At 42.6% G+C, this 25,290-nt stretch overlaps 1 long non-coding RNA gene across 1 annotated transcript in view; it reads right to left on the bottom strand.

Annotated features, from left to right (window-relative positions):
- Nucleotides 1-25,290, bottom strand: part of LOC135050589 (uncharacterized) — a 173,631-nt gene that overhangs the window by 105,031 nt on the left and 43,310 nt on the right. Inside the window, exons 3-4 of the long non-coding RNA XR_010241683.1 lie at nt 22,665-22,897; nt 20,189-20,290 (exon numbers count right to left, since the gene is read on the bottom strand). This is a non-coding gene — a long non-coding RNA (uncharacterized LOC135050589). The remainder of the gene's footprint in view (nt 1-20,188; nt 20,291-22,664; nt 22,898-25,290) is intronic.

Genomic DNA, 25,290 nt, shown 5'->3' with positions numbered 1-25,290 from the left:
TAAGATTTTCTCTTGCTTGTATATGACAATTAACAATGTTATTATATTATACTGTATTGTATACAGAGTAATGTAAATGTATTATTTACTACTAACATGCTCTAGCCACATCCCTGGATCCACAGTGAGATGTGTATTACTCCTTATATGCACATAAGTAGCAATTTTTAAGTGCATCTTTTCCCTAATGTACGTTCTGACAGATTAATTATTATAATTTTTTTTTAAATTCCATTAACGTCTCACAAATTTACCAGTTTCAATACCTTTAGACTTATATAATATATTAAAGCTTCTTGTTTAATGTAAATATGTAAAAAAGCAAGAGCTTAAACTAATGTACTGCAATGGACATATGCAATAGTAGTTCTCTACAATGTTAAATATTGGTTAAGGGTGACCTCTACTGGTTACTGTGTGTATTATGTCCTCACAAAGTGAACATGGTAAATTTGAACATACTGTATGGGAGGAAACAGGCTGGTGCAATTCTGGCTTGTTTCCTGTGAGTTTTAAGGCATTCTTGCCTACCTGACCCTCTCCATGAGGGAGAAAATGCTCTGTTCCTGGACTTTCCTGGTAATGTATTATTTCCATCACCTGTGGTGAAACACCTTTCTTATCAATTAACTAGCTCACCACAGGTGATGGCAATCATACATTACCAGGAAAGTCCAGGAACAGAGCATTTTCTCCCTCGTGGAGAGGGTCAGGTAGGCAAGTATGTTTTAAGCATACCTCCCAACATGACCCTCTCCAGGAGGGACACACTGCTCTGCTTCTGGACTTTTCTCTTAATTTATGATTGCCAGCACCTTTGTTGAACAGCTTAATGGATAAGAAAGGTGTTTCAGCACAGATGAGGGCAATTATAAATTAAGAGAAAAGTGCAGAAGCAGAGCATTCTGTCCCTCCTGGAGAGGGTCATGTTGGGAGGTATGTTTTAAGGCACTGTATGTAGTAGAATAAAAATACAAGCAAATGTGCCAGTATCGTGCCTCAATCTCACCGCAAAGAAACTTACCCTCCGGATATTTCTAATGTTAAATATACAAATCGTCAGATGTAATAGTCGATGTTTATGAAATTTGACATTTAAATCCTAGTACCTCACATACTGTATATGGCCTATTACAACACATGCAAAGTGTATACAAACCTGCCCACTTGCCATTTCACTATAAAAAATGCGCTTTTGTTGTGGTTGTCCATTGAAGCACAGCTCCCAACTTTCTCGCATTCAGCGGGACAGTCACGTTTTTCTGGGACTGACTCGCTGGCCCACCAATGAGCCACAGTGTCCTGGTGTGCGTTTGTGTGTGTATGTGTGTAAAAGGAGGGGGGGGGTTAGGGGGAGCACAAACAGTACAGTGGGTGAGAAGCAGGATGGTATCAATTCAGAGTGTAGGCGAAGCCTGGGGGGAAGCCCAGTGTCATGGAGAGTGCTGGGCATGCCCCAAGAGTGTCATGAATGAGGGTGCCATGGGGCCGGTATCCGTTCACATGGTCGATCATGTAATGGTCGACAGTCATTAGGTCGACCACTATTGGTCGACATTGACATGGTCGACATGGACACATGGTCGACACATGAAAGGTCGACACATGAAAAGGTCGACACATGAAAAGGTCGACATGAGTTTTTTAACTTTTTTTCTTTTGGGGAACTTTTCTATACTTTACGATCCACATAGACTACGATTGGAACGGTAAAGTGTGCCGAGCGAAGTGGTAGCGGAGCGAAGGCACCATGCCCGAAGCATGGCGAGCGAAGCGAGCCATGCGAGGGGACGCGGTGCACTAATTGTGGTTCCCAGTCACTTTACGCAAAAAACGACACCAAAAAAAGTTAAAAAACTCATGTCGACCTTTTCATATGTCGACCTTTCATGTGTCAACCATTTTCATGTGTCGACCATGTGTCCAGGTCGACCATGTCAATGTCGACCAATAGTGGTCGACCTAATGATTGTCGACCATAACATGGTCGACCATTCATACCGGAACCCATGGGGCCAGGTTGGGAGCTATGGTTGAAGTTAAATATTTTTCTAAACAAATATTTTTCAAATATGGTCATTTACTTGTCTTCCCCTATATACAGGTTGAGTATCCAGTATTCAAAATACTTGGGACCACAAGTATTTTGGATATTGGATTTTTCCGTATTTTGGAATAATTGCATACCATGGCCAATATTTACAAAAAAATTGAGTTTGTCCGATTTGTGTATTTTTTTCTAAGTCCCAACACGGGAATTCACTAAGCACCAATCTCGGCAGTGTTTGGACTATTCGTAATGGTTTGAATGACAAAGTTCAGAAATACGAATGAATAGACCATCGGTCAAACGCGGCTGTTATTTCATACAACACGGGTATTCACTATTCATTCGTATTTTGGTGTTAGTCTCTGAGTGCTCAATTGCGGTCGTATTTTTTTGCGAATCGTTAAAAAAATCTCCAAAAAAATAGACCTGCTTTTTTCAGCCGTGTTTACATGTGTTGACACTTACAAATTATTCACACCTGACTTATCATGCCTATAAAAGGAACACAAACTTGTTTCATCCAAAATAATTTATTGCCTTATGTTTGGTGGAGTAAATTTGGAGTTTTAAAAGTCAATATACATTTTTCAACATATATCCATTATTACACACATTAGTGTTAAAAGTTAAAATCTTTTTAATTTTGTGGGTTGTGCCTCAGGTTTTTAAATATGATTACTCATTTTTTACACACACAAACATGCCACAACAATAATGTCATTCATTTTGGTTATTAAAATTTAAAAATTTACACAAACATATTAGGACACTTTTACACAACTCTATTGTGTTTTTCTTGTAAAGTCATCTACAGAAGAAATGTAAACCAGTTTTAATTCACATTGTAAATTGCATTGGTCATGGATGATTATGCCTGGCTGCCAATTATTGTGTCTGCAGGATCTGAGATTGATTGTAATCTAGAAAGAGTAATGATTAGAAAAAAATCAAGTGGTCTGTTTACTTCCTGCTAAAGACATTCTGGCTGGCTGCCAATTATTGTGTCTGCAGGATCTGAGATTGATTGTAATCTAGAAAGAGTAATGATTAGAAAAAAATCAAGTGGTCTGTTTACTTCCTGCTAACATCTATGTGCAGCTCAAACATTTCCCTCCTCCAAAAACATTCAAAGATGGTAAAGAATAAATGTGCGTACAAATTTCCTGTTGTTGTTTGTACCACTTATAATTAATGATGTTGTACAAATTGTCAAGGAGCTAAGTGTTATATCTATTTTGACAAACATATGTGATAGCCGGGCAGCGGCAGGTCCATCAGTGATTTTAAAAGCATTGTCACGCCAGGCCGTTTCATCACATAAGCAAGCACTTTATTCACAGTTCAGACAGGGTTATCACAACAATAACATTTAACTCCTTGTTCTTCTCTCCAGCGTAATATTCATATGGATTACATCAGGTTACATCTCCTTTTATTTGCTTCACTCGCAATAACAGCATTTACAGTGATGTGGCAGCATTACAGTACAGTACATACCAGTGCAGTCTCTGGGAATCAGTAGTGCGGCGTCCGCAAACTGAGATTCATTTCAGTGTGCTCTCCCCCATTCGCTAGGGGCTCTGTCTAAACGGAATATCTCATGGATACATTACTGGGGGCCTTCCGCCAAACGTGGTTTCCTACCACTCACCCAGGTCCTCTCCCACAGACTTACACCTCCCGTCCTGCTTCTTGGGTACCCCTGAAGGTGGGGATCCCCTTTGTTTCTTCCACTGATTGCTCATGCTGTTGCTGCTCTCACACTGCAAATCTGGATATATTTTGCTCTTCCTAGCAGCACCTACATGCTGCTCCATAATGCCAGGGACTGTGGAGTACCATACTTGTTCAACAGTCCCCAGACTGCATTTCTCCTGGACACTAGCCTGTGCCCTCCATCTCAGTCCTCAGCTCACACTGAACTCTAGCCTGTGTCTTGTTCCTTGTCCTAAAACCCCCTACACTTCCTGTCCTAACCTCTTACATGTTGCAGGGTCTGCCAGAACTGGTTTTGGGGCCATAAACTCCCCCACTCACTGATAAGAATCAAAAGGCTTTTGGAACTTTCCAATATCTCTTGTCTCCTAACATTCCAGTATGCCACATACACCCCTGCTAAAATCTTGCGTGTCCCCACGCAATATCCCTATGAGCTTGCAAAAAGTCTAGCAAGGAACAGTCTCTTATACTCTACAGCAAGGTCAAAACATAACACACAATAAACAAGAATAATTACAGTATATATCACACACAATATAACAATCACATGAGCAGAAAAACACGGCATGCAAACACACAATATAACAATCACATGAGCAGAAAACATGGCATGCAAAACATCACATGAAATACAAATCACATATACTGCTACCTTTTTCCTGTGAATTACAGTCCTGGGTCACAGATGATCATGAATGTTCCAACATCTTCTGGCAATTGTGCCAAACACTTAGAACCTGCCCGTGCCGGCCCTTTCTTCCCCAGTTCTCTGGGTCAGAAGAGGTTGGTGGCTTTCATGGGCCCCTCCCAATAAAGTTTTCCCCAAATTGTCAAATAAATCTTCGGTACCGATCCTGTTCGTGGACGCCAAATTGTGATAGCCGGGCAGTGTCAGGTCCATCAGTGATTTTAAAAACATTGTCACGCCAGGCCGTTTCATCACATAAGCAAGCACTTTATTCACAGTTCAGACAGGGTTATCACAACAATAACATTTAACTCCTTGTTCTTCTCTCCAGCGTAATATTCATATGGATTACATCAGGTTACATCTCCTTTTATTTGCTTCACTCGCAATAACAGCATTTACAGTGATGTGGCAGCATTACAGTACAGTACATACCAGTGCAGTCTCTGGGAATCAGTAGTGCGGCGTCCGCAAACTGAGATTCATTTCAGTGTGCTCTCCCCCATTCGCTAGGGGCTCTGTCTAAACGGGATCTCTCATGGATACATTACTGGGGGCCTTCCGCCAAATGTGGTTTCCTACCACTAACCCAGGTCCTCTCCCGCAGACTTACACCTCCCGTCCTGCTTCTTGGGTGCCCCTGAAGGTGGGGATCCCCGTTGTTTCTTCCACTGATTGCTCATGTTGTTGCTGCTCTCACACTGCAAATCTGGATATATTTTGCTCTTCCTAGCAGCTCCTACATGCTGCTCCATAATGCCCCAGACTGCGTTTCTCCTGGACACTAGCCTGTGCCCTCCATCTCAGTCCTCAGCTCACACTGAACTCTAGCCTGTGTCTTGTTCCTTGTCCTAAAACCCCCTACACTTCCTGTCCTAACCTCTTACATGTCGCAGGGTCTGCCAGAACTGGTTTTGGGGCCATAAACTCCCCCACTCACTGATAAGAATCAAAAGGCTTTTGGAACTTTCCAATATCTTTTGTCTCCTAACATTCCAGTATGCCACACATACACTTACTAAGTATTTTGATTTACTTCTCTGAAATTTAAAATGTGAGGTTTATTTGTTAATTTTTTTTGGTTGGCTGCTTGTCCTGCCCTTTGCCTTTAGCACTGTCATGTTGGTGTGCTCTGGTGGAGCGTCTTGGTGGTGATGACACTGGCGTGATATTTGGAGTAGTCGTACCAGAACTGCTGCTTGTTTGCTGTTGGTGCATGGATCTCAGTGTTTCATTGAGGTTAGTGAGGGTGGCATTGAGTTCACGTGTAGCAGCATTTTGATTGTCTACAATTCGGAATAAAGTTTCATTTATCTTTTGATTGTTTTGTAAAATGTTCATAAAGCTTTGCTGTTGTCTGTGCTGTTCTTCCATTATGCGCTGTAAGTTGCCCATGACCTGTGTAATGTCTGCACGCATGAGTTCCATGGTATTGCCAATTCTCGTGGTTTGTTCATTTTGTCTACTCATATTTCTGTTTAATCTTCTGAGATGACATGGTAGGCTTGCAAACATTTGTGTCTGCCTACGCAATCTTCATTAGTGATACAAAAAAGAGAAGAGATCGTCCTGCACTGCCGTAGACAGTATGTAAATGAGTATCAAAGTGTTTGTATAGAAACCAACAATAGAGAATTAATCAAGTGGAAAAGATCCTTTGTATTGAAAAGTAACACTGTTGGCGGTGCACCCCGGAGGAAAATATGACAATTTAATCACAGAAAAGGGTATCCCAAGGGAAAGGGTTTGGGATAAAGAAGTTTACCTCTTTGTGGGGGCACTCATTTGAAATATTTCATATTTATTGTTTAAAATTTAGCTTTTAATAGGTCATTTAAAAATTATGTATAGATAATTGCAAATCACCCTTATGGTGAGAAAAAAAGTGTATTCATCAATAATTTAGTGAGAAAATTCCTATAATGTTCTATTACCTCGGGTGAAAATATCAAAAAAGAACGAAACATACCCGGTATATACTCGTTGATCATATGTGGTTGTGTCCCATGTACTCCTGTAAGGAAAACGTTAACCTAGAAGGAGGAAAAGGTAACACATCCCAGAAGGCGCTTTGACCGCAGTTCTCCTGGTTTAAACAGTTCCTATCGCAATTTATAATATAATTTTGCGTTTAATCTTAGCAACTGTAGTTATTCTATCACCACATACTTCAATTGCTGTAGAAGGGAAATCCTAATAATTTGAATAAACAATTTTGAGATATCAGATATTCACCTTCCAGGTCAGCCGGTCATACCAACAATTTGAAGGACGTACCATAATTCCTGCTCTCAAATTATTGGAACCATATGGTAGGTCAGAAGTGACACCCACCACTTCAAAAACAGAACTATGTATAACATATAATAAGCGACCATAAATTGCAATAACAATGTACCCTAGATCACAAACAATCGTTCCTAAATTAGTTCATACACTAGTATTATGAGATCTAGGTCAACTTAAAGCGCACTTTATAGGATAATAAATATCACCTAATTTATAGATATCACAGTTCTGAGACAAAAAAATGACAATCAAAACAAGTTAATACAAGGTAAAGTAAAGACCCCGTTCCATTGCTCCTGGTAACATCTACTGCCTTCCCATGTGCGCATTAAAGCACAGTGAATGGGAGGTGAGAGTATTAACCGGGACGGTACCGGGTAGGAGAAAGAAAGGGTGTTTCTGCTGTCGTGCGCTCTCATGCTCTGGAGCCCTGGTGATAATTATATCATTGCAGGGCTACAGGCATAATCGCAGCACGATGAGAGAACACTGAAAGTACCTTAGTGATTCTCAATATGGTTCCAATGTGTAGCAATTATGTATGTCAAATTGATATTGTAGACCGGGCAACGAATCAGCAAAACCGGGTAATTGGCTCTTGCTACCACACGTGCATAGGGAAACTGTCCTAAACAGAAGTCTTTAGTGATGTAAAGTTAGTACTTAATGTTACAACAGTCACTGTCTCCCCATATATATCTGCATCTACTGGAGCAACATATATGTTGGGGCTCCGGCGGGTAGTAAATCCCCGCGTATCGGGTATCCGGTTTCTGCTCTGCTGAATTCTTTGCAGTGAGTGGCTGATAGTCGGTAATTACATGAAGTGACGAGGTTGCAGTAATTTATGTCAAATGACAGAATAGCTTGGTCTGAACGTACGTTTCACCCTCCTAGGGGCTTGATCACCAGATGCCTCAGGCATCTGGTGATCAAGCCCCTAGGAGGGTGAAACGTACGTTCAGACCAAGCTATTCTGTCATTTGACATAAATTACTGGCTATCTGCTACAGACACACGAACATTCGACACGAGGGAGACGCTGCCTGCTGCAGCCGCAGCATAGACACTGCTTTTTCCAACTCATCGCAGCCTAGCAACCTCGTCACTTCATGTAATTACCGGCTACCTGATATAACTACTTAGAGATCCGCTACGTGGGAGACGCTACTCACTGCAGCCGCAGCGCGGACACTGTTCTGTCTAACTATCCAACTATATACCAGCTATTCCGTCTCCACAAGCAAATTAACGGGTATTGGCCAGAGATACATGAAGACTCGCTACATGGAAGATTGCTGCAGCCACAGCACGGACACTGCTCTGTTTAAATTTTACATATTCTTTGCGGGTAACACTATATATTTATATTAGACTATCAGCCACTCACTGCAAAGAATTCAGCAGAGCAGAAACCGGATACCCGATACGCGGGGATTTACTACCCGCCGGAGCCCCAACATATATGTTGCTCCAGTAGATGCAGATATATATGGGGAGACAGTGACTGTTGTAACATTAAGTACTAACTTTACATCACTAAAGACTTCTGTTTAGGACAGTTTCCCTATGCACGTGTGGTAGCAAGAGCCAATTACCCGGTTTTGCTGATTCGTTGCCCGGTCTACAATACCAATTTGACATACATAATTGCTACACATTGGAACCATATTGAGAATCACTAAGGTACTTTCAGTGTTCTCTCATCGTGCTGCGATTATGCCTGTAGCCCTGCAATGATATAATTATCACCAGGGCTCCAGAGCATGAGAGCGCACGACAGCAGAAACACCCTTTCTTTCTTCTACCCGGTACCGTCCCGGTTAATACTCTCACCTCCCATTCACTGTGCTTTAATGCGCACATGGGAAGGCAGTAGATGTTACCAGGAGCAATGGAACGGGGTCTTTACTTTACCTTGTATTAACTTGTTTTGATTGTCATTTTTTGTCTCAGAACTGTGATATCTATAAATTAGGTGATATTTATTATCCTATAAAGTGCGCTTTAAGTTGACCTAGATCTCATAATACTAGTGTATGAACTAATTTAGGAACGATTGTTTGTGATCTAGGGTACATTGTTATTGCAATTTATGGTCGCTTATTATATGTTATACATAGTTCTGTTTTTGAAGTGGTGGGTGTCACTTCTGACCTACCATATGGTTCCAATAATTTGAGAGCAGGAATTATGGTACGTCCTTCAAATTGTTGGTATGACCGGCTGACCTGGAAGGTGAATATCTGATATCTCAAAATTGTTTATTCAAATTATTAGGATTTCCCTTCTACAGCAATTGAAGTATGTGGTGATAGAATAACTACAGTTGCTAAGATTAAACGCAAAATTATATTATAAATTGCGATAGGAACTGTTTAAACCAGGAGAACTGCGGTCAAAGCGCCTTCTGGGATGTGTTACCTTTTCCTCCTTCTAGGTTAACGTTTTCCTTACAGGAGTACATGGGACACAACCACATATGATCAACGAGTATATACCGGGTATGTTTCGATCTTTTTTGATATTTTCACCCGAGGTAATAGAACATTATAGGAATTTTCTCACTAAATTATTGATGAATACACTTTTTTCTCACCATATGCTGTTTTATATAGTTCTTCCTTAAGGGTGATTTGCAATTATCTATACATAATTTTTAAATGACCTATTAAAAGCTAAATTTTAAACAATAAATATGAAATATTTCAAATGAGTGCCCCCACAAAGAGGTAAACTTCTTTATCCCAAACCCTTTCCCTTGGGATACCCTTTTCTATGATTAAATCTTCATTAGTGGCCTGCTGTCTAGCCCAAATGTTCCAAAACACGTGATTAGGGCCTTGTGTTACTGGTGTTGTTGGGCTGTGTTGTGGTGGTGGTGTGCTTTGCTGTGGTGGTGTACTCACAGGTGCTGGGGGGCTGATTCCTTGGCTTAATGGCTGCATTTCTAACATGATTGTCTCATCCATGTCACTGTGTTGCTGTTGTTGCGGAGGGATGCTGTTACCAGGACTAGAAGCTGTAATTGTAAAAAAATATCCGTTAGTTATCCATATGTTTGAAAATTTATAACAAATCACTAAACATGGAACACATGTCATTGACTGTTGCTTTCAGATATCCTGCCTAGCAACATCATCACTCATAACATAAAAACATACATATGCCTGTTTGTGGCTAATGTGTCTGGTTACTTCATTGTGAAAGCAAACACATTATTTTTATTGTAGATCAGACCTACTCCACCATATAAACTCATTGTAATCCATAATGTGTTACCTTATAGTTTTTCAAAAACAAACATAGGAATGTGTTTATATGTATTTGGCAATGTTATGTCAAACACACATGTGAAAATTTGTGAGACAACCTTACTATTTCACAAAATTACACATGGGTTTCTGTTGCAGCATCTTACACACAATGTGCTACTGTATGGCTGAAGTGGACATACATATATTTACAGGATGTGGACAAGGCCATTTTGCTAGGATTCCATTTCATGTTTTATTGACTTCGGTAAGTATATCATATTTTGATGTGTTTTGACTTAATGCGTTTAAGTGAAAGTTTTATTACAATCTGAAATTTATTACATTTATTTCAGTTTGATACTCACAATCATGATGAGGGGAGTGTGGTTCTCGTCTTGGAGGTGTGTCCAAAATTTGGAGCGGGGCTACCGAACATACTGTTGATAATCTTCGTGGCGGGGTAGCCTGCTGTGTTTGGCCCTGGACATCAGACCTTGCTTTCTTTGCTGCCACATGTTTTTTTTGGTGGTGTGTTACAGAAGTCCCACTTCTGCTGCTCCAGACTACTTTTGATGGACCTAGTATTGAAAGTAAAATTTTGTTATGGCCATTCCTTTACAAACATACCCTATACTACAATGGACACTTTACCTGCTTCCGCAGCGTCATCATCATCAGATGTCATGGGAGTTACTGTAGGACGACCAGTACTGCTTTTTTCCAACACTGTAAAACCAAAATAAGAAATCATGTAATCATGCTATTGTTGATACATCCACCCATTATGCTTATAAACATTAATTCATTAAAAAATGCTTGTTTTTTCATTATAAAAAACATAAGGACCGTAAACCAAAAAACCACTACATAAAACAATAAAGATTGTCCAATAGCCATATGCACTATGGAAAGTGCAACACAGGAAAACATGTACAGGACACAGACATAGGACACAAGTCAAAATACATACACTAACAACCAAAAACACACACATCTTAATTTTGTAATGAAAGGAAAAATATTACATATGCAATATAGAAATTGCTCTGTGATGTGGCACTCCAAACACACATTACCACTATATGAGGCAACCAAAAATAAAACCACAAAAAATAAATAAAAAAATAGACTGCAGTGTTGTGTCAGGGTACAAATACAGACTCAAACTGAACAAACAAATAGTGGGTTTTTTTATAAAAATTATTACATTCAGTAATAATGACATTACACATGTAAGTGGTTTCCAAACCACTTTCCACTACTCCAGCCTCTAACATGACAACCACTGTTTTAGCAACATTGCACATGGATAACCTAAATACAGTATAAAACATAGTCCAAATTAAAAACTTAAAAATGTGCAAAAGGAATACATTATTGCTGGACAATTCAATGACACACCAAGTCCAAACTACACATGGAAAATATAGCGTAAAAAAACACATGACATACAATAAAGTAAGATGTTACATTGGCTTTTGTAGAAAACATTACCAAAAACAATGTATTTGCTGACACACACTTGAAGATGGGAGTAATATGCAACGCCACATGACACACATTTGAAAAAAATAAAAATAAATAAAAAACATAGAATGTTAATGCAAATACACATGCTCACCATTCTTCCTGTGCCTATCTGAATCCTGGACATGGGTTGCAGAGACTACTTCAGGAGGTATTACAATCCGCATGGGCTCCTCATACTTCAGATATCTTGCAATATAGGGCTGGCCACCGGTTTTTCTAGCCGACTTCGCCTCCTTGGCCATTTTGGACTTGACACGTCGCTTTATGTCATAGTACCGTTTGCGGCACGTGTCCTCCGTCCGCTTGACCACCCCCTCACTATTGACAGCAGCAACAACTTTCGCCCACAACACCGTCTTCTTCCGTGTTGGCACCTTGGCGGACTCGGGCCCAAATAGCTGCCGCTGATACTTCATCAGCTCCCGCACCAATGCCACATTTTCTGCATAACTAAACTTGACATTCCGCCCAGTCTTAGTAGTGGTGCGTGGCTGCGGAGCACTCTGACTGTCACTATCACTGTCACTTGAGGCTGCTGCAGCAACCTCACAAACCTCCTCCACCTCACTAACCTCACTCACACTCACCTCCTCCACCTTACCGACCTCCTCACCCTCACTCACACCCTCCACCTCACCCACCTCTGAGTCACACATAATTGTGTCTAAACACTTAACACAGAAAAATAAAAAGACAAAACACACTCCTCCACTACCACTGCACAAATCACACACACACACACACACACACACACACACACACACACACACACACACACACACACACACACACACACACACACACACACACGACTATAAATAAAAAATACTTGGACCAAAAATTAGACAAAACCACAAAAAACAAGACTACAAGAATGACAAGACTACTTTCAAACACAATACTACACTCAGAAATCGCCCAAAAAACTCCTTACCAAACCAACTACTCACCAACCTCCACAGCACAACCTCCCTCCTCACCACTAACTAAACCCACGAGGTGCGGACGGTTTGGGGCATATTTATATGGTTGCGCACAGACACTCCTACCATCTGAAACACAACCAATCACGAACGGGGATGAAAAATGAAACTAAAAGTGAAAATGCGGCCGCAGGAAAAAAAAACCTTGCAGCGTTTAACTTAGAAAAAAAAAAAACAGCAAAAACAACAAAAACACGTACGCAAACGACAATGATGGCCGTAAATGTGCCAAAAAAACGAAAACCATAAAATCGACTGCTTCGTAACTTGGCGTATATAGTTTAAAAAAGTTGCATGAAAATGCACCCGATACAAGACGAGTTTAAACACTACACAAACTGACACAAACACGAATATTAGTAAATATTGGCCCATAATGAGACATCATGGCGATGGGACCCAAGTCTAAGCACAGAATGCATTTATGTTTCATATACACCTTATACACACAGCCTGAAGGTCATTTAATACAATATTTGAAATTATTTTGTGTATTAAACAAAGTTTTTGTACATTGAGCAATCAGAAAACAAAGGTTTCACTATCTCACTTTCACTCAAAAAATTCCGTATTTCGGAACATTTGGATATGGGATACTCAACCTGTATTGTGTAAAGTTGACTTCACAAATTGTGGTCATATAAATTCCTTAAGTAATGTTTAACATGTTTGCAGAGGTATAGCTAGGTGCCATGGTACCTGGTGCAAGGGTATGTTTTGGCGCCCCTTCCCCTGTACTGAATTGGGGGCATTTTACATTTGAAAAGAAAAAATAATTAAAAAAATCCTAAATTGGTAACATGGCTGGTTCTAGACCTTGTGGAGCTCAGTTTCCTTTGGGCACCCCCATGTATAAAATAGGGACAGCGTGCACCAAAGGGGCGCAACAAAAAAATTATTGCGTGGCTTCATGGGGAAAGGGCATAGCCACAGAATAGTACCAATTCAGATTACACTGCACAGTAGTGTGCGTTATTCACATTACACCACAGTAGAGCCCCTTATACACGTTACACAACACAGTAGAGACACTTATAAATGTTACAACATAGTAGAGTGGTGCGCCCTATAACTTTTCCGGCGCCTGGAGCTCGACCACCGGAGCCACCCTCGCTACACCCTCCTCCTGTGTGGCTGTTGTGGGCCATTCGCCTATGTGACTGTTGTAGGCCCTCCTCCTGTGTGGCTGTTGTGGGCCATCCGCCTATATGGCTGTTGTGGGCCCTCCTCCTGTGTGGCTGTTGTGGGCCATCCGCCTATGTGACTGTTGTGGGCCCTCCTCCTGTGTGGCTGTTATGGGCCATCCGCCTATATGGCTGTTGTGGGCCTTCCTCCTGTGTGGCTGTTGTGGGCCATCCGCCTATGTGACTGTTGTGGGCCCTCCTCCTGTGTGGCTGTTGTGGGCCATCCGCCTATGTGACTGTTGTGGGCCCTCATCCTCCGTGGTTGTTGTGGTTCCTCCGCCTGTGTGGTTGTTGTGGGCCCTCCTCCTGTGTGGTTGTTGTGGGCCCTCCGCCTATGTGGTAAATTTACTAAGATGGGAGTTCTATTTAAGATGAGATGTTGCCCATAGGAACCAATCAGATTCTACTTCTCATGTATCTAGCACCTTCTAGAAGATAATAACTGGAATCTGATTGGTTGCTATGGGCAACATCCCATCTTAAATAGAACTCCCATCTTAGTAAATTTACCCCTATGTGACTATTGTGGGCCCTCGTCCTGTGTGGTTGTTGTTGGCCTTCCACCTATATGGCTGTTGTGGGCCCTCCTCCTGTGTGGCTGTTGTGGGCCATCCGCCTATGTAACTGTGTGGGCCCTACTCTTGTATGGCTGTTGTGAGCCCTCCACCTATGTGGCTGTTGTGGGCCCTCCTCCTGTGTGGCTGTTGTTGGCCATCCGCCTGTGTAACTGTGTGGGCCCTACTCTTGTGTGGCTGTTGTGGGCAATCTGCCTGTATAACTGTGTGGGCCCTCCTCCTGTGTGGTTGTTGTGGGCCCTCCTCCTGTACGCAATAGAATGCAATAGAGAAATGATAGCTAAAATCTGTTTGGTTGCTATGGGCAACACCTCCACTTTGATTTTTTAAAAGCTTTAGTAAGTCAACCTGATAGTTAATATCCAGGGCCAGTGTAAAAGTGTATTTTTTGATGCAGCTGAAAACACAAACACGTAATTATTCTTTTCATGTTACACCAATGTTAGAATATTGTTGGAAATAAAGCTAAAATTCATAATAAAATATATTAGAAACGGCAAATTTAAAGTTAAAAATACCTAAGAACATATTTTCACCTTAAAATAAGAATTTTTATCTGTCACTCAAAAACTCTTATGAGCCATCTACCCTGATATCAATGATACATAAATGCGTCTTGACACAATGGACAAGAATAACTTAGGGCCCGATTCAGACCTGATCGCTGTTGTGAGATTTCTCAAGGTGGACGATTATCGATTGACTGAGCATGCATACAGATCACAATGCGCAGGCGCGAGGCCAAACTACAAAATAATCCAGCAAATGTTTTGTGTGGACACCATGTTCCCGTAGACCTGAACATGCTCAGTAGGCTCAGGCACAAAGCCAGGGGTGTAGTATGGTATGCCGGCGGTCGGGCTCCCAGCGACCAGCATACCGGCGCCGGAAGCCCGACCACCGGCATACCGACAGTGTGGCGAGCGCAAATGAGCCTCTTGCGGACTCGCTGCGGGCATGGTGGCGCGCTACGCTTGCAACGCTATTTTATTCTCCCTCCAGGGGGGTCGTGGACCCCCACGAGGGAGAATAAGTGTCGGTATGCCGGCTGTCGGTATGCCGGCTGTCGGGATTCCGGCGCCGGTATACTGTGCGCCGGGATCCCGACAGCCGGCATACTGAAGACCATCCCAAAGCCAGAGTCTACTGCATTGCAGAGAGGAGGGGGCCGCATAGAGACTGCTCTCTGCTCTCTTAAATGCTTCTGTTTCTAAGCTTTGAAAAATATCCCCCATAATTAATTTAAATTATATTTGGCGTCCAAACAGACATTATTGGGTAAACAAATTGCTATTATCTGCTTATATTTAGAGACCAGCGGTAAAATGTAATCATCTGTTTTGCAGCTTTAAAATCCGTCCAGACTCACATGAAGTCCCGGACCTCTAGCTTCTCGCAGGCTATTACATTTTACCCCAGATGCTGTCCTTGCCGCTCTGTCTCTGGTGGAAGGGTCAGACTTTAGACCAACTGTCATTACCTGCAACATTGTTTTACCATCATTTTAAAAAAATCACTTTCAGCTTTATAAATAGCACACAGGCCCGTTAAGACCAGTTTTTGCCAGGCCGGTCATGTGACTAGTGACATCATAAATAGCTTCTGTTATGTCACTGAGCTTGATACAAAGGGTTTTGCTGGTCACAGAACACTCAGTTGGCTCCTTAGTATTCAGCATATTCATGTATGACAAAGCTGCTTGGTTTGACATCACATAGTTGAAGGTAAGTTTATTTTATATCTGAATTATTTCAAAAAAATGTTTTGGGCAACCAAGTAATTTAAGGCTGTAATCTGCTGTAAAGTTAATATACATCACTATGAGTACCTGTAGGAAGAGGGATTCCTTTACTTGTTTTTATTTCATGTGTGATTAAAGCTGCTGTTCTTATTGTTCATTTAAAGGGAGCGGCAATGTGCCACAGTGATGTGCATTGAGGAATTAAGTAATATGCATTGGTAATTATCAACCAGCAAAATACTGAACTAACTGCTAAAATAATAAGAATTCCATGCAGAATAATCAGCTATTTACAGTTTGCTCAGTGATTGCCATGACAACCACAGTCACATGACATGTTGTAGTAAGCAGAGAGGCTTTGGAATGTCCCGCTTCTCAAATATCTTATACTTATTTTAACATTTAGATTTCTATAACCTTGCAACGCTAACTTTAAAGCATGGTCACGCCGGCTCAAACATGTTTGAATCTGATGGATATTTGAGACTGGTCTGATCATATCTTATAGGCCCTACACACTGGCCGACATCAGTCAAAGATATGAACGATCTTGTTCATTAATGAACGAGATACCGTTCATATCTTTGAGTGTGGAGGCACCAGCGATGAACGATGCGCGGCCCCGCGCTCGTTCATTGCTGGTGCCCCGTCGGCTGTGCATGCAGGCCAATATGGACGATCTTGTCCGTATTTGCCTGCACTGCTACGGAGCCGGGTGACGGGGGGAGTGAAGAAACTTTACTCCCCCCGTCACTGCCCCCCCCCCCCCCCCGTCGCCGGGTCACCCGTCGCCCGTATCCGTCATCAGGCAGCTCGGCGGCGGTTCGGCCAATGTGTAGGGCCCTTTAGAGTAGTGATATGATGTTGCCAGTGTCATACTACGACATTAAGGATCCACCAGGAAAATGTAGCACAAGGGCCTGCTGAAGGAGTGTGAGCAAACATTAGATGGGCATGGCCATCCCACAAAGGACATGAGATAATGTTATGCATACCCAGACACAGCACTGTGCTGAGTCTAATACATTTTATCTGTGCCCCATTTAGTCTAATTAGAGTAATCTGTACCCCCTTTAGTCTAATAATAGTAATTTGTGGCCACATTAGTAGAATAATAATCTGAGCCACCTTTAGTGTAATAAATATAATTGGTGCCCCTTTAGTCTAATTATAATATGTATCGTCCTTTAGTATAATTCTAATCTGTGCCCCCTTTAGTCTAATAATGATTTGTGAATCCTTTAATTTTCTATCAATAACCTGTGTCCCTTTTAGATTACTGCTAATAATATGTGTCCCCTCTAGTAGAATGATAATAGTAGGAATACGTGACCTCTTTAGTTTTTAAATATAGTATGTCCCCATCAGTATAATACTTGTATAATACATGTACCCTGTATAATAAATATGTTGTCCTTTAAAGTGTATTTAGAATATATAATCTCAACACTTTTATTATATAAATCATTTCTCTGTCCTGCTCTGCACGGCTCGGCTGCACAGGTATCACACTGTCTACAGTGCTGCCAGTTCTCTGCCACATGCTTTCTTATGCAACTGCCCCATTTCTTCTCAGAACTGCATCTCAGCCGTACTTGCCTACCCTCCCAGAACGGCTGGGAGGCTCCTGAAAATTGGGTTGCGCTCCTGGCCCCCCAGAAAGCCGGACAACTCTCCTACATCCCCCTCCAAACCCCAGCACTCTCCTTCCGTTGCCCACAATAGAGTACAAGTGGGTATGCCGAGGGAACCAGTGATGAATCTTATCATAATCGTGCCTGTTTTCTCAGCACTGTAGAGTGGGGGGATCTGAGCTATGATGGCGCGATCGTGACGCCAACCCCCTACCCCCTGTGACAGCTCACCTTTGTGCCGGCTATGCCCCAAAGCATAGTCTCAGCCGTCCTCTTATTTGCTCTCCCATGCAGCCTCCTATAGCACCATGCTTGCACAAGCTGTGTCACGTTCCTATCACACTCAGTACTTCCAGAACCAGATTAAGATCCCATAGGGCCCTAACAAGCTACCAGTATGGTGGCAGCAGGGATCTGGACAATCAATTAAGTCGGTAAGTGTTTTCTTACCACTGCCAGCATGTATCACAGGGGTGCTGAGCATCAATCGTTTAACAATTTGACACTTGTATCAATATCAAAGATTAAATATTGATATTAACCCCTTCAGTAGTTACTTTTTTGAATTTGGCCACACCTCCCAGGGTGGGATTTTTAATTTTTTTAACCTGCGCATTGCCAGGGGTTTTATGCTTTGTGTTATGCTTTTTGCCAGGGGTTTTATGCATGCTTGTTGCCATGGTGAATGCTCGTTGCCTTAGGGAATGCTCATTGCCTAAGGGTAGTTAGGGATGGCCATCGACCATCGATGATTCAAAATTATTGATGGTCTATGACCGATGTCAAATACTTTTACCATCGATGGGGGATTGTTTTTATTTCAAAGTGTCTGGGCACTGAGCTTTGCTCCACCCCCTGACACCAACTAAGCCATGCCCCCTGGTTCGCCCGCATTATTACTGTAAAGCAAGCATGACCATCGATGTGTAAAACCATTGATGGATCCATTCCAGATTTTTTTTCACCATCAAGGTTAGTCATTGATGGTGACCATCGATGGATAACCCACCGATGGCCATCCCAAGGGGCAGCATTTGCTCACGGGCACTAGCCGGCCAGCACTAAAATCCTCCCCCCCGCTCCTCCCTTATACTCCGCTTGGCTGGCGGTGTTTTGCTGAATGATGCAATCGCGTCATAACATCATGATGCAATTGAGTCATGACATCACGACACGATCGCACCATTCTTCAACAGTCCACTGGCCAAGCGGAGTGCAAGGAGGAGGGAGGGGGTGCAGTGGCATGCTCCAGAAAATTTCCGGGGTAGCCAGTTTGCACAGCGCAGCTGCCCCCGGAAATTTTCCAGGTAATTTACAGCGGCTAATAGGATACCGCCCTAAATTGATCCAATGGACACAAAAGCTGTAATAGGATACTCCCTTTAGGGGTAGATTACAAAACCTGCTAAAGCAGACAAGTGCTGTTGCCTGTAGCAACCAATTAGATTCTATCATTTTCTAGAACACAATAGAAAAATGACAGCTAATATATGTGTGATTGATATGGTTAATACCTCCACTCTTTCATTTTTAGAAGCTCTGGTAAATCTACCCCAGAGTTGTTAATATCCAGTGCCATTGTAATACTGTAGACAGTGTAGTGTTTAATACAACTGAAAACATAAACACATCATTATTCTTCCCATGTTACACCAATGTTATAATATTATTGGAAATAAAGCAAAATTCATAACCAAATATTTTATATTAAATAACAATACAAGTAAGATTTAATGTAAGAATTTTCACCTGTTGCTCAAAAAATTCTTATAATCCACCCTGATATGACACATAAATGCGTCTTGATACACTGGATAAGAATTACTTTATTAGAGTAATTAGGGAAAAGATCATATTTGTGACCTTCAAAAGTGCATTTTATTTCAAACAATTATTTTTTTTAATAAACATTTGAAGAACATCCAGCCATAGATATATAGGAGGTCATTCCGAATTGATCTCTCGCTAGCAGTTTTTAGCAGTCGTGCAAACGCTAAGCCGCCGCCCTCTGGGAGTGTATTTTAGCTTAGCAGAAGTGCGAACGAAAGGATCGCAGAGCGGCTACAAAAAAAAATTTGTGCAGTTTCAGAGTAGCTCCAGACCTACTCAGCGCTTGCGATCACTTCAGACTATTCAGTTCCTGTTTTGACGTCAGCCACGCCTGCGTTTTTCCTGGCACGCCTGCGTTTTTCCGAACACTCCCTGAAAACGGTCAGTTGACACCCAGAAACGCCCACTTCATGTCAATCACTCTGCGGCCAGCAGTGCGACTGAAAAGCATCGCTAGACCTTGTGTTAAACTACATCGTTCGTTGTAATAGTACGACACGCGTGCACATTGCGCCGCATACGCATGCGCGGAAGTGCCAATTTTTTGCCTGATCGCTGAACAGCGAACGAAAGCAGCTAGCAATCAACTCGGAATGACCCCCATAGTTACAGAAAATTATATTTGGCTTCCAAGCAGACAATGTTTGGAACACAAGTTGCTTATTATCTGCTTATATATATATAAAAAAAAAATAGATGTCCGCGCACCTGGAATTTTCTCTCTCTTTTCTCTTTCCTTTTCTCTCTCTTTTCAGTGACTTCTCTTTTTCTCCTCCTCTTTCACCTGCTCCTTCTCCATCTTTCTCTTGCCTAGGTGTAGATGAAAAGATTGACAGTATATACTGTAGATAGACAGTCAATAGGTACATCAGATGGTTGACAATCAATTGATCAACAGGGTCAAAAGGTCGTCAGTTAAATGGTCGTCAAGGCTCTAGGTCGACAGGGTCAAAAGGTTGATGTGCAAATGGTCGACACAGAATAGGTCAACATGTTTTATGTTTTGTTATTGTATCCCTAATCCTAACCCTCCGCCTTGTGCCTAATGCTAACCCTCCCCTGGTGCCTAACCCTAATTCACCTCCTAGTACCTAATCTTAACCCTCCCTTTCCGTATCTTAACCATAAGAATCCGCCAAGTACATAACCTTAACCATCCCCTCTGGCAGCCTAACCCTAACCCTCCCCCAAGTGCCTAACCCCAACCCTAAAAATTATTGACACAGGTTGGAGGGGTCAGAGTTCAGGCCAACTGTCATTACCTACCAATAACTGCTAGCATATCTATAATGAATGCATTGTGTGTGTGGGGGGCCTACAACAGCGTTCGCTGCAGAAGCCCTGTAAAAGCACCGGAAAAAATGGCGCGGCTTGCATTTTCTCCATGTTTTGCACATGCACAGTAGAAGTAATTACTGGAAAAAGGGCCCTGCACCTGAAAGAGTCTGCACATGGGCCCCCTCCACTCTTAAAATGCCTCAGACAATAAAAACATTTTTTTTTTAAACTTCAGCTTTATACAGACTAGATTAGCTGCAGAATACAGGCAAGTAGAGAATAGTTTTGACTAGGCTGGTCATGTGACTGTCCACATCATAAACAGCTTTTGCAATGTTACAGGACTTGGGGCCTGATTCACTAAAGATTAGGGATGGCCATCGGTGTGGTTGCCATCGATGGTTACCATCAATGGCAATATGGAAAGTAACAATCGGTAGCTGCCAACTATTTAGCGGATAACCATAGATGGTTCCCACTATCGATGGTCATCCCTGTTTTTTCACCGACTGGCCCATGGGCCAATCAGAATACAAGGACGAGGCTCCGCATGTGTTGGGGCGGAGCTATGCTCCGTGTCCCGACACCACATAAAAAAAAATATATTTGGTTATATCTTTCCATAGATGGAGGGAAACCATCTGGTTCTCCCCTATAGATGGCAAAAGTATTCTACATTGGCCATAAACCACCGATGAATTTGAATCATCGATGGTCGATGGCCATCCCTACTAAGGATTGCAATTGCAAAGCTGTTTGCAGCAGCTTTGCAATTGCAATCCTTAGCAATGCAAATGCAATAGGAGGTGCATACCACATCTTCCTGGCATTTGTGAGGCGATCGCATCTGAGATGACTATTGCGACCACTGCGATGGCAGGCTGAGAGAGCCTAAGCTTTCTCGCATCAGCGATCCTTACTGAATTGCCCACTGGTACAAAGCTTTTTGCTGGTCACATAACACTCAGTGGGTTGGGTATGCGTGACCGGCAGTCAGGAGACCGTCGGTCAGCATACCTCTGCTAGTATCCTGGCATCGGAATGCCGGCGGGGGGGAGGGGGGGGCAAGCGCAACAAGCCCCTTGCAGGCTCAGCACAGGTTCTATTCCCACTCTATGGGTGGACATTCACGAGTAGAAATAGTCCCTGCTAGTCGGCATGCCGAGTCCGACTGTCGGGACTCTCAGGGAGTGGGATGTAGGGAAAGGTGTTGTGACCGATGATCTCCTGACATAACTACGGCTCCTGAGTGTGCATATATTCAGCATATACCTGTGTGACAAAGCGGCTAGGTTTAACATCACATAGTAATAAATTTGAAGAAAAGAAACAAATAATTCCAGCGCGTCACTACCACCTAACTCATAAAATTTGGGTCGTATGTGCTGAAATAAGCAGCTCTCAACTGGACAGTACTGACCTGTCCACACACAAAAGAGCACAAAAGATGATAATATATTATCAGAGAGCGCATGTAGCTGTATATATCAAATTTATTACATATATAACACAATAAAATAAACACATGTACACATAAAAATAGATAATTAATTAAAAAATTCCCCTGCTGCAGCGGATTGAATTTAACCGGACGCTTATACTATGTCCAAATTAAGTGCTTATTGTGACCTTATTCTCAGTTAAAAGTCCCGAACAATATGCAGTCCTATTTAGGAACAATTGATGATGCCTGCTGTTTAAATCCAGCTGTAAGCATTTTTCACATGCTCATAGAGATCTCCTTATGTGTCAGATAGGAGCCGGCTTTCCACTCCCGTTAATTAATGCCGCTGAGCGGCCAGGTGCTTTGGATACTTATGCTTTAGTATCTATTTCAACTGACTTTTTCGTCCACTCTCACTGTGCTAGATAGGGCCACATTTGCAAGATTGTCCACTTTACTCACAGCCAGGAGTGGATCCGTTTAGTATCCGTGGACGGCCCCCGTTGTCGGTCACAGCCACAGTCGAGAGAGGCACCTTCCTTGGTTGCGGGGTGCACCGGAGAATCTCTAGAGACGGTCAGCATCCACACACGGACAGTAGCACCAAAGAATATTGCTCAACCGGAAACCGCTGGTAGTAGGAAGGACATCAGTATGGAATAAGCCCCAGTCCTAGTAATACATTTATTTTAAATCTGAAATATATATAAAAAAATGTTATAGGCAACCAAATAACTTAAGGCTGCTATCATTATGGGTACCTGCATGAAGAGAGATTTTTTTGTTTGGTTTTTATTTCACTTGTGATTAAGGGGCTAAGGGGTATATGCAATTGCGGTTGAATGCCGGCTGGAATTCGACCGTTTTTGGATTCGACACAATTCAACAGTCGAAACCCTCCCGCCGGGACCCGAATTCGACATATTTAATAAATAACGGATTCGACAGTCCCGCTGTCGAAAAATGGACCAATTGACGAATAGTGGGCGGCCTGGATTCGACTTCATGGACGGCACAAAAGTGTTCAAAAAATCCTGAAAGAAAATGTGTGGGGTCCCCCCTCCTAAGCATAACCAGCCTCGGGCTCTTTGAGCCGGTCCTGGTTGTAAATATACGGGGGGGGGGGGGGGTGTGTGTGAAATGACAGGGGTTCCCCCATATTTTAACAACCAGCACCGGGCACTGCATCCGTTCCTGGTGCAAAATACGTAGGGGTCCCCTTTTAACACCAGCACCGGGCTCCACTAGCCAGAGAGATAATGCCACAGCCGGGGGACACTTTTATATTGGTCCCTGCGGCCGTGGCATTAAATCCCCAACTAGTCATCCCTGGCCGGGGTACCCCGGAGGAGTGGGGACCCCTTAAATCAAGGGGTCCCCCCTCCAGCCACCCAAGGGCCAGGGGTGAAGCCCGAGGCTGTCCCCCCCATCCAAGGGCGGCGGATGGGGGGCTGATAGCCAGAGTGTAAAATTAAAGAATATTGTTTTTTGTAGCAGAACTACAAGTCCCAGCAAGCTTCCCCCGCAAGCTGGTACTTGGAGAACCACAAGTACCAGCATGCGGGGGGAAAACGGGCCCGCTGGTACCTGTAGTTCTACTACAAAAAAAATACCCAAATAAAAACAGTACACACACACACCGTGACAGTACAACTTTATTACATACATGCACACCAACATACACACATACTTACCTATGTTGACACGAAGAGTCGGTCCCCTTCTCCACGTAGAATCCACGGGGTACCTGTAATTAAAATTATACTCACAACAATCCAGTGTAGATCAGTCCTCTTCTTGTTTGTAATCCACGTACTTGGCAAAATAAAAAAATGCAAAACACTATCCACGCACATGGGACCCCTTTCCCCGACTGGCGGGACCCCCCGTGACTGCTGTCAAAGAGGTTCCCTTCAGCCAATCAGGGAGCGCCACGTCATGGCACTGTCCTGATTGGCTGTGCGCGCCTGAGCTGTCACTCAGGCGGCGCACTAGAGATACAATGTAGCGCATAGGCGCTCCATTATATCCAATGGTGGGAACTTTGCGGTCAGCGGTAGACCACAAGAGTGACCCCACATAACCTTGCGGCCTACCGCTGACCGCAAAGTTCCCACCATTGGATATAATGGAGCGCTTATGCGCTACATTGTATCTCGAGTGCGCTGCCTGATTGACAGCTCAGGCGCAGACAGCCAAACAGCCAAAACTAGTTGGGGATTTAATGCCACGGCCACAGGGACCAATATAAAAGTGTTGCCCGGCTGTGGCATTATCTCACTGGCTAGTGGAGCCCGGTGCTGGTGTTAAAAATACGGGGGACCCCTACGTCTTTTGTCCCCTGTATTTTTGGCACCAGGATCGGACGCAGAGCCCGGTGCTGGTTGTTAAAATATGGGGGAACCCCTGTCATTTTCCCCCCGTATGTTTACAACCAGGACCGGCTCAAAGAGCCCGAGGCTGGTTATGCTTAGGAGGGGGGACCCCCACGCATTTTTTTTCAGGATTTTTTGAACACTTCTCACCCCTTCCAACTGAAAAACATGCACTGATCTCTCCATATTATTGTAGTTAGTAAAAAAAAAAAATATATATTCTTTTAAAAAAATGATTAAATAATACTTGTGGCTCCTAAATAGACAAACCAAGTAGATAATCCCTTCAAATATAAATAGATATGCTATTAGCAATAAAAAAAGCACCAAAAAATACATATTTTTTAAAAATTCTATTAGATCACGACAGAAAAATGAGGTGGAATGAAATGACGAAGTGACTGTCGAAAAGCACTGTTGTCGAATCGACATTCTTCAATTGAATATACTTTTGTCGAAAAGCCGCATTTTAACATTACAGACATGTCGAATTGAAAAAATTTCGAATTGCCAAAATTCAAAAATGAAACGGCAGGTTTTTTTATCGAAAAGTACTGTATTGCATTGTCGAATCAAAATCGACGTTTTTTGTGTTGAAAATGACCCGTTTTTTGACATTTTCGGCAATTCGACCGCAATTGCATATACCCCTAAGTCAGTAAGGATAGCAAATTCTGCTAATCAGCAGAATTTGCTATCCTTTTGGTTGCATG

The sequence above is a fragment of the Pseudophryne corroboree genome, chromosome 2, assembly GCF_028390025.1.
Source record: "Pseudophryne corroboree isolate aPseCor3 chromosome 2, aPseCor3.hap2, whole genome shotgun sequence".
Lineage (NCBI taxonomy): Eukaryota > Metazoa > Chordata > Amphibia > Anura > Myobatrachidae > Pseudophryne > Pseudophryne corroboree.
The sequence above is the reverse complement of the archived record's forward strand: the minus strand, read 5'-3'. Positions and strand labels throughout refer to the sequence as shown.